The sequence below is a fragment of the Sturnira hondurensis genome, unplaced genomic scaffold (assembly GCF_014824575.4).
Source record: "Sturnira hondurensis isolate 20B ecotype Veracruz unplaced genomic scaffold, ASM1482457v3 Scaffold0000396, whole genome shotgun sequence".
NCBI classification, from domain to species: domain Eukaryota; kingdom Metazoa; phylum Chordata; class Mammalia; order Chiroptera; family Phyllostomidae; genus Sturnira; species Sturnira hondurensis.
The window spans coordinates 9,749,373-9,759,372 of NW_028073027.1; the positions used below are offsets into that span (position 1 = coordinate 9,749,373).

The 10,000-nt window shown below is 37.1% G+C and overlaps 1 pseudogene; it reads right to left on the reverse strand.

The window, feature by feature from the left end:
• Nucleotides 1-6,956: 6,956 nt before the first annotated feature.
• On the reverse strand, nucleotides 6,957-7,309 carry LOC118983373 (40S ribosomal protein S26-like; annotated as a pseudogene).
• Nucleotides 7,310-10,000: the final 2,691 nt, after the last annotated feature.

Below are 10,000 nucleotides of genomic sequence, written 5' to 3' on the forward strand. Positions count from 1 at the left end.
GTTCTCCTTTGCTCCAGAAAAGTAAGAAAAGTAAGAAAATAAACAAAGAGAACAACTCAAGCTGCCCTTTACTAAAGTGTGTATAACACTAATAATCTAAGAAGATAAATAGTACATTTTATTATTAAAAGTTAAAAACCTTTAAATGTTGAGTCTCAAACAACACATTACTATAATAATGTATGAATGATAAACCACATCTTGTCTTTATCACAAAAGTTTGAAAGTAAAAATCAAAAATTATGCAGCGTGTTTGGAAGACTTCTCACTTAACATCTACAGTAATAGAAAAATGACCTCGCCTTTGTCTGTGGATTTGGCTGTTTGAGATGAAGTGTAACATGTGACTTAGAGGAGGACGCTATTAATGATACTTCCTCTAATATTTATTAGTTCTCTTAAGTTATTTCATATTTGGAACAAAATAGGACATCTGGAATTAATAAAAACACAAAATTATTGTGATAGTGCTAACAAAGACAGTGATAAGTCCTAGCTAAACTATTTTGTGGCTTAAAGTCCAATAGAAAAAATAATAAAAATATTGACCACAGTCCCTGAAATCCAGGAAGCCATCTTTGAAATGAGTAAAAATAATCTGCAAGAAGAGATAAAGAGAAAACAATGGAAGAAGCAAGGTTTAAATATCTATTTGGTGAATAGTTAACTAAAAATTCCAACTACTGCAATTCACTCAGAACAATTCAGAAAACCCACAACTTAAAAAACATTCTATAAACCATAAAGGAAATTTGACACTTATTTCTTCTAAGCTACTATGGATAAAACTTAACGATTGCTAGAAATATTTTTAAAGTGCTGGGGGGTTGGACATTTTGGCAGTTATTAGGCTCATTAAGTCACGTATTCCCACATAGAAAGTTTGCAAGAAATGAAAAAGAGAAAAGGAAGGTGAAAAGGAAGGTGGTAAAAAGTAAATGAGGTAAGAAAAAAGGTGGAAGAGTGAGAAACAGAGAATGTGGTCCTGACCTCCTGGAATACAACTGGCTCTAGCAGTCCCCTAGATAATCAGAGAAACCTTCAGCAACTTTGATTAAGAAAACTAGAGGCATGAAACAAACAATTACTCATTTCCAAACTGGCCCCTGAATATGAAGAGTAAGGAAAAAACAAAGAAAAAGCAGACCACTCCAAATTTGCAGGTGGCAGATTTGATATGCAAGGAAATTACTTCTACTGATGTACAGGGTTCGCCTTGGGTGACTGCGAGACGAGTAGCTCTCCACATCCACCCTCCAGAATCTTAGTGTGTCTATAGAGGCTTTAACTGAGTTCAGTCATATATGCCATCCATATGGTCTCAGGAGCACACTGCTCTCTCAGGGCTCCGTCCTTGAAATGGCTCCCACTGTAGGAAGGGTGGGCAGGACATACATTCCAAGGTCGTGGGAAGGGGTAAGGAGTGTCAATTGCCTGAGTCTAGCTCACAGGTCAGCTGATGATCACTGCTCTCAATGACTTTCCCCCACAACAATTTGGGAGTTATACAGAAGGCTTAATTATATTCAAATATTTTTAAGTACCACACCTATCTTTATAACAGTAAATTTGAAATTATAACAAAAATCACTTTTTTAGAAAAGTACAAAATTTGTCTCATAAAGAATAAACATTGTTCTCACTATAGCCCTGGCTATAGGTGTGGCTCAGTGGATTGAGTGCAGGCCTGCAAACCACAGGTTCGTGGTTCGATTCCCAGTCAGGGCACATGCCTGGGTTGCAAGCCAGTTCCCAGCAGGGGACTCACGAGAGGCAACCATACATTAATATTTCTCTCCTTCTCTCCTTCCCTTCCCCTCTAAAGATAAATAAATTAAATTAAATTAAATTTTAAAAAAGAATAAACATTGTTCTCACTATGGAAAATAAAGACCACAGATAAACTCTCTTAAAACCATACATAATAATGTAAGGTGTAACTGGCAAGTTCTACCAAACCTTAAGAAACAGATACATCCTGTGTTATGCAAGATATTCAAGAGTAGTGAAATATATGTGCTTTATGTTGAGTTTCAGAAATGCTATTAAAGCTCAAAGCTAAGGAAAAGAGTTTCTAGACTATATACTAAATTTGGAAATTTTCAGGGATATAGTACATGCAACTATGACACTAGCCAATGCCACAACACAAAAAAATGAAAACTACACAGGAATTAATACTGGCAGAAATAATCTTTTCCTATATGCTACTCTATTTAACAAATGTAAGAAAATAATGTGTTAAAGTAGAATCAATACATAGCTAACTAACTAGCTTCGGGATAAGCATAAAATTGGTGAGATTCCTATATAGTAGTAATAAGAATCACTTAGTAAGTATGTTACTTAAAGAAAATCCATTTAAAATAGCAATAAAATATATTTTAAAAAATTATAGTAATACATTTAATGAGAGGGATTTGATGAGACTATAAAACTCATCTGAATGATATTAGAAAGGTACAAAATAATTAAAGATACAGAACATGACCTAGAGAAATATTCAATATTTTAAAGACAAATTCTCCATGCAAATTCATTGAGAACCTGAATAGTTTTTAAAACAAAATTTCACAAATTAAAAACTATGATAACTAATAATGAGAAACCTCATTTAAAACGGAGGCTAGAGAATAGAATTCTCACACTGTGTCACTCAAGGAACACTGCTGGCCCCAACAGAAAAAAAAAGGATCTTGACTCTTCGACAGGAAGTGATACTTACCTAGGCCATCAACAGGAGAAAGAAAAGGTTCTTCTTTGCCCAGTAAGGTTGGGATTTTTAACTAGGTAAGAGTCTTGGTTTATCTTCATGATTTAATGTCTTTAAATAAAAAACTCAATTAATTATTTTATTATTAAATTTTTAGTTATAATTTTAAATGGCAAGGGGACAGGAGAAAATAATATAAAATTAAATCCAGCAGACATTTAATCAACTTAAATATAGTAGAAATTGTATCTTGTTACTTAAAGATATCAGTTCATTTTTCATATAGCCAGCACACAAATCATGTTAAATCCAGGCTGTATTTTCATTCATGGAGACCATTCATAAGTGCTTGAAGCTATTACTTATGTCTCCAATTGGACTATACATGGCACCAGGGAGGCTCTCTTTAATGTTATAACAGAGATTGCTGCAATTTAATAAAGTTAATGAAAATAAACTTGAACCTAAATGACTTTCATCTGTGCTCTGAAAGATGCAAGATAAAAACATACAGTTAAAAATGTTACTTTTGGGGAAAATTGACCATTGTAATATTGTTCAACAGACCAGGACACAAGTATGTCAACCACTTAAAGCAAGCCACTCCCTTGGAGGGCGATGTCCTGAATAGAGGCTGTGCTCTCTGAGGAAGTATAAAGAGGGTGAAATGGCGACAGTGCCAGCACCCTTTGAGGAAGTTACATTGTAATTGTGCAGTATTTTTCCAGGGTTTTGCCAAAGGTTACTGTAAAAATTTCAATTCAAACATATTTAGTTAGGGTATCTCTATCGAGATATGTAAGCAGAATGCCTAAAATCTAGATTTTATAATCTGGGAAGATAGGCCAAGTACAAAACAATTAAGGAACATTAGAAGATAAAATGTTCTCAGTGTTAATTGACGTTCTGAAATATATAAAGCTGTAATAGGTCCAGACTGGAGTGGGTCATTGTTATCTGGAAATATTAATTCATTGAGTAGATTGAAATAAGACTTAAATTCTTATAGTCAAATTATCTACATATATTTTTATCTCTACGTTATCTTGCCAAAGGATATCTGTCTTGAGTTGACTGATTTCAGTGAGTATCAGGGAACTCAAAAAACACTGTGGGTCAGCTCAGAAGATTCCTATCTGAGCTGTATCTACACCTCTCTATGGCTATCGGCCACATTTCCCCTGGGGCATACAGAAAAAATATATAATCTTCCTTTTTATATGATAGTCTTAAAATGCTTGAACACTTTTCCACCTCTGAAGTCTTCTAATCTCCAGGATGATAATCTGCTCTGTCATCTTCCTCAGGTGACAGTTCCTCAGATCTTGATTTGAATCCCTTCTCTGTCCCAGTCACTCTCCTGCCCCACCCAAGTGCTTTGTCCTTCTGTATCTGAACACACTAGTTAAGACTCCCTTTGCTACGATCAACCAAAACAAACCTGAGTTTCATAAGCCCAAAAGTAAGAGGAGAGGCATAATTAGAAGAATGCAAAGGAATCCTTTTTACACCAATGCGGAGAATTCATCTTACCCACAAAAGACTATGTGGAAGGATTGGGGAAACCATCACAAGCCAAAGTCACCCATTTCTCATGCCTCCTTCTGTCTGCATAACAATTCTGTCTTCTTCCTCATTTTCAATCTCCTCCTTCTTTTATATTTGCTTACTGTTTTGTTCTGCTACCTAAACACTAGACTAGAGATTCTCAAAGTTCTAAGTTTCGATATCTCAGGTCAAGATCAACAGGAATTTGTCATGTAACCTTTCCATGAAAAGGATTCTGACATGACCCAGTTTGGATGTGAGGGACAACCTCTTGTCTGCCCAGTGCACTCTGTCCCTCAGGGGCGGGGTTGTCTTGTTCAAAATGACTGCTAGAGGCTCAACCAGGGACTGGGGCGCAGATAATGCAAACAAACCAAGTTGAGCAAATAGCTTGAAATATGAAACTCAAGGCTAAAATATAAAACTCCAGGACTGACATGGATAACACAGTAGCATAACATGATATCAGCAGAGATGAAATTACTGTATTTCATTTTATAGATCAGGAAACTGAGATACAGTATAAGTGAATGTCTTGAAGTTCCATGGTTTTGTGGATTATAACAATAGTCATGTCATCCCCAAAGTAGGGGTTTGGATGCCTGCCACCACCAATAGGCAAATTCTAAAGGCAAAGGTTGCTGAGAAAGGAAAGGTTTTTATTCAAATGTTGCACAGTATGGGAAAATGGCAGACTCTTGTCTCAAAGCCCATCCACTCCAGGAAACCCACAGAAAAGCCTGGGTATCCTCAGTCAGACCAAAACCAAAGCCAGTTTCCAGAGTTTCTTCTCCCATTTAAAGTAACATCCATTAGGAACAGTAGGTGGCAGCCAAGAGGTCACCCAGGCAGCTCTGCTTTTCTCCCAGCTACTGGCAGGCTTCAGACTCCCTCCTGGAACCCGCATGTGGGGCTGGCACCGCCATCAGCCTTACAGCTTCCAAAGTCACAAGGTCCTGCAAATGCACCGGCAGTATGTTTGCGAAATGGGTGAAGACAGCCTCCATTACTTCCATTGAGATTATATTAGTTTTGGGTGTGGGAGGAGCCAGGTGCTTTCTCAAAAGTACCCAATTAACTTCCCAAACTTCTGTGAACTCCAGGAGGGTCCACTCCCAGCATCCCCACCAATCCCTTCTATTCCCCAGGATAGACTGACAGGTTTCTCTGATCCCTTACCTCCCCCTGCCACCATTCTGACCTCTGTGGTGCATGTGCCTGCTTTCCCCTGGTCCCTCCCCAACTCGGGCACTTGAAAGGGATAGGAGGGCTTTGCCCCCTATCCAATTATCTTGTTAGCCTCACACGGGCTCAGTATAATACTTTCTCCTGCCACCATTTTTCCTGAAGGTGGGGGATCTGCCACCAGGAGCAGGACACTCTGCATGGGGGCTGGACCATTCGCAAAGTGCCAGCCTGGTTTACCAGACACCACAACCCTGCCCGCTGCCTTGCCTCACTGCCTTGGGTGGCTCGCATCCTCCTCTGGTGGCCTCTTCTGTACCCCACCCTCTGCGTGCTCCCAGAGGTCTGGCCAAGCTATTGGTATCACTAACACATTTCTTTTGAATCCCACTTTATTCCCCTAGGAAGTTTTTCATGGAAAGATTTTTCTAACAAAATATTTCTCCCACCAAAATCTGAAAAAATAATTACCATAGACCTAATGATGTCAGCCAGAGAAAATAGTCAAACTTTCATATGAAAATTATTTCATGTTGAAATACTACTACCAGAATTCCTACTTGCATTCAAAATGTCAGGTACATGAAACTTTGCCTAACATAACTATGGAACAAATTCTAAATTATTAATATTTTATGTTAAATAATTAATCTTTCTCTGCTATAAACATCTTAAATGAATTACCTAAGAGAAAACCTTCAATAATTTTTGAAAAAAAGAAGGTTAAAAAGATTTTAACCAGCCATTTCTATGCTACTTTTGAATTTGATTTTTAATTTCTTCTTGCATTGTCCTTATTTCCTTACTTTCTGTATTTGTGATATCCTGGATTTTTGGGCCTTGATCCTGGAGGCACTACTCTTTCCAGAGCTAGTTAATTCCTAGAGATAGCAAATTACTCCCCTGCTGGTATGCCTTTGCCATAGAAACCAACAAATCCCAAACCCACAACCTCAACTGTCTCCTTTATCAGCCAATATTCCCTCTACTGTTAATCACCCCAGGACAGGTGCCAAACAATTAGAGCCTACCCCTACAGAATCAACTGAAATTATTCAAACCATCCAACCCTAAACTTGCTCAGCATACCTACCCTACTTCACTAATTCCTTCCTGCAAAACTCAAAAAAAAAAGGCTCTGGATCATAATCTCTCTCCTTCTTCCACCTCCTGATCATCCCTGGTCTTTCCCCGTGTGAAGCTGCACAGCCCGGCATCCCAGCTTAGAGGGGTCTGTGATCATAAACCTCCTCCATCACAATAATTGTTTCCGTGTCTGCAATTGATACGCACTCCCTGCCTACTTTTTGTCTCCACAAAGTCCATTTGTCCAAGTTACCTTTGGTCAGAGTCTGTGCTCAATGTGAGGACCCATTCCCTACCAGGCATTGAGATCGGACAGTAACAATCCAGATACTCTATGTACATCTAGACATTAATATTTTTTCAGTATAATTTCCATTTTATTTTCTCCAAAGAATTTTTCTTTGGTCCTTAAGGACTTAGCTCCTTACACGGTCTTTGGCAGAAATTGTTGGGCAGCATCTGCAGGTCCAAATTGTGCGGGAGGGGGTGGGGTTTGTCTTTCCAGGCTTCACAGGAACAAGTCCCGACTACCTTGCTGTGAAAGGCACAGTGCACACAGTAATGTAGTTTCACATAGAGCTTGAGAAACACATTGGCATCAAAGACACTTGCTTTGGAAATACCCCTCATGCTTGTGGCCTCTTACGTGTTTCTAACCATGAACTTCTTAATGGTCCTGTCCTTGAGCATGCACTGGGCACAGCGGATGCAGGAAATAGGGTTCACATAGTTGTGGTCCTTTGGGTCACCACTGCTGTTCCTTCTTTTCTGGGTCATCTTGGAAGCAAGTACCCAACTGAAGATACTGACTTTTATTTTTGGCAATATTTTCCTCAGTCCTTTTAGCCTCACATTGTTGAGGGGAAAAATCATAGTTTAATCACTCTCTTTTGAATTTTTCCCAAAGTTTTTGCTTAACACTATTAATACTGCTATTTTCCCTTCATAGAAAAAATAAATTACTAATTTTTAAGAAAACTGTGACCCAATAATACTCAGGTAAGTGATTTGCTTATTGTATGCATTGGCTAAAGTAATCTAGAAACAATCTAAATGCTTATTTTTTAAGTCAGTATTTAAATAAATTAGGTTGTCCAAATAATATACTGGGGCCTTGAGGAGAGATGGCATAAGAGTAAGTAAGACAATTTCTATTCTCAGAAATAGAAATAGAAAAATTCTCACAATCAGGTGAAGGCAATAAAATACACAGACATTACTACAATTCAAGACAGGATATAAGGGCAATGAGGTAGATTATAGAGTGCCTGTCGGGGGTAAAGGTATAAAAAGAAGAAGACAACCTGATTTCATACCTAGAAAACCCGAGATAGGGCACTGGAGAGCCATTAAAACCAACAAGTGAGTTTGAGAAGGGGATTGCATAGGAGAGCAGACAACAGCCAGGGTTTTTTGCTACATCAGCAAGAGCTAATCACAAAATCTCTGGGGAGGAAATACCTATTCATGTCCGCAACCAAAACTATAAGTGTAGGAATAAATCTAATGAGAAATAGGAAAGACCTGCTTGAATAAAGCCATAAAACTTTACCAAGGGCCGTAAAATGGAATTGACTAAATGGAGAGATGCCCCAGGTCGTTACATAAAAAGATTCACTATTGCAAAGTAACAGTTCTCCTCAAATTGATTTATTATTCAATATATTCCAATAAAAAGTCTAATCAATTTCTTTTTGGAATTTGACGAATAGATTCCAGGTTTATCTTGGAAAAGATAATACGCAAGAAGAACCAAGAAAATGTCAAGAGAAATAAAAGGAAAAGAAAGGAGAGGACACATTTTTGCCATATATTATAGCATATTCTAAATCTAAACTCTCAATAATTAAAACAGCATGATATTCATGCAGGATTAGATAAGTAGATTAAATTGGGAAACTAAAATATTCCAGACACAGACACCACACGTATGGGAATTGAGTATGTGGTAAAGGAGGCCTTTCATTAGCAGGAAGGATGAACTGTTCCAGTGCATGGTGTTGTCCCTGAACCCACTCTTTTCCCCCATATAAAAAGGCACCGTGCCGGGTGGGCAGATTCCTGGCACGGGAGTCGGAGAAACCTACATTCGAATCCCAGCTGTACGGTTAAAGTGGTATCACCTTGAACACGTTTCCTCAGTTCCCTGAGCTTTCTTTGAAAAATGGAGAAATCAGTCCATGTCATCTATCTCACACGATTGTGATGACAAATACAATAATCTGTGCATGTAAACAGAGCTTGCATTGTACAGGCACACCTTGGAGATACTGTAGTTTCAGTTCCATACCACTGTAATAAAGTGAGTATCAGAAAAGTAAGTATATAAATGAATGAATGAATAAGTAAATAAATAACTTAGGTTGTGACAAAAAGCTATTATCCAACTAAACAAAATATGGTATGTATCATTATTCACTATTACAGAAATATCACTTATACTATCAGAAGTCTGAGCAGCATGTATGGCCTCAGGCACATACAGATTATAAGTAATACGTAACGATGATTATGTAATATATAATTACATTTTATACATATGCTGTTACATGTACAAATTTTTCAAGAGGACTTTAGAAGAAAATGATAGAAGTATCTTTGGAGAAAGAAACTTGAAAGGGATGGGAATAGGAAAAAGAGGGTTGTGGTGTTGTTTATTTATCATTTTAATTTTTTTTGTGAAACTGAATTTTTAAAAACTTGCGATACTTTCATTGTTAATTAGATTTTGTAAAGTCTATCTATTATGCAACATTTTATATTTATTTCTGTTTTCATCCAGATTATTTACAAATCTTCATTTCTTTCCAATCTAAAGTTTTGCATTCACATTTCCCAAAAAAGTAACTTCACAACTTACTAAAATTTGCAAAAATATAATTTTAAAATATATAAATAACATTACACAATTTAATAATATAGTAATAATATATTGTTATAGTAATAATAATGCAGTAATTTAATAATATTAATTACTATAATACTATAGTAAAAATTTTTAATGATATAGTACAAAGAAAAAAACTGTCAACCAAAAATCCCATAATCTGGCAAAACTTATTTGAAAGTGAGGGAGAAATAAATCATGTCCACCAAAGGAATTTGAGAAAGTTTGTTACCACTAGAACGTCCGTGTAAGTAAGTCTCAAGAAAAGCCTGCAGGTTGAATAAAAGAGCATCTGACAGTAGCTCAAGCTTTATGAAAAAGTAAACATCTCAAGAAAAGCAAATACACAGGCAGTTATAAAACCCAGTATTGTTGTAACAACAACTTGTTGCAAGTTGTGTTCTACGTAACTGAAGGTGCTAATACATTTGAAAGGGTAGCACATATGTTGCGCCACACAGTATAGAAAGATGTAACTGTGAGACACCAACAACTGAAAAGGGAGGAGGTGAAGCTGTAACCCAGCAGTTTTTGTAGGCAATTGAAGTTAAGCAGATAGGAACTTGAGAGTTGCACTCTAT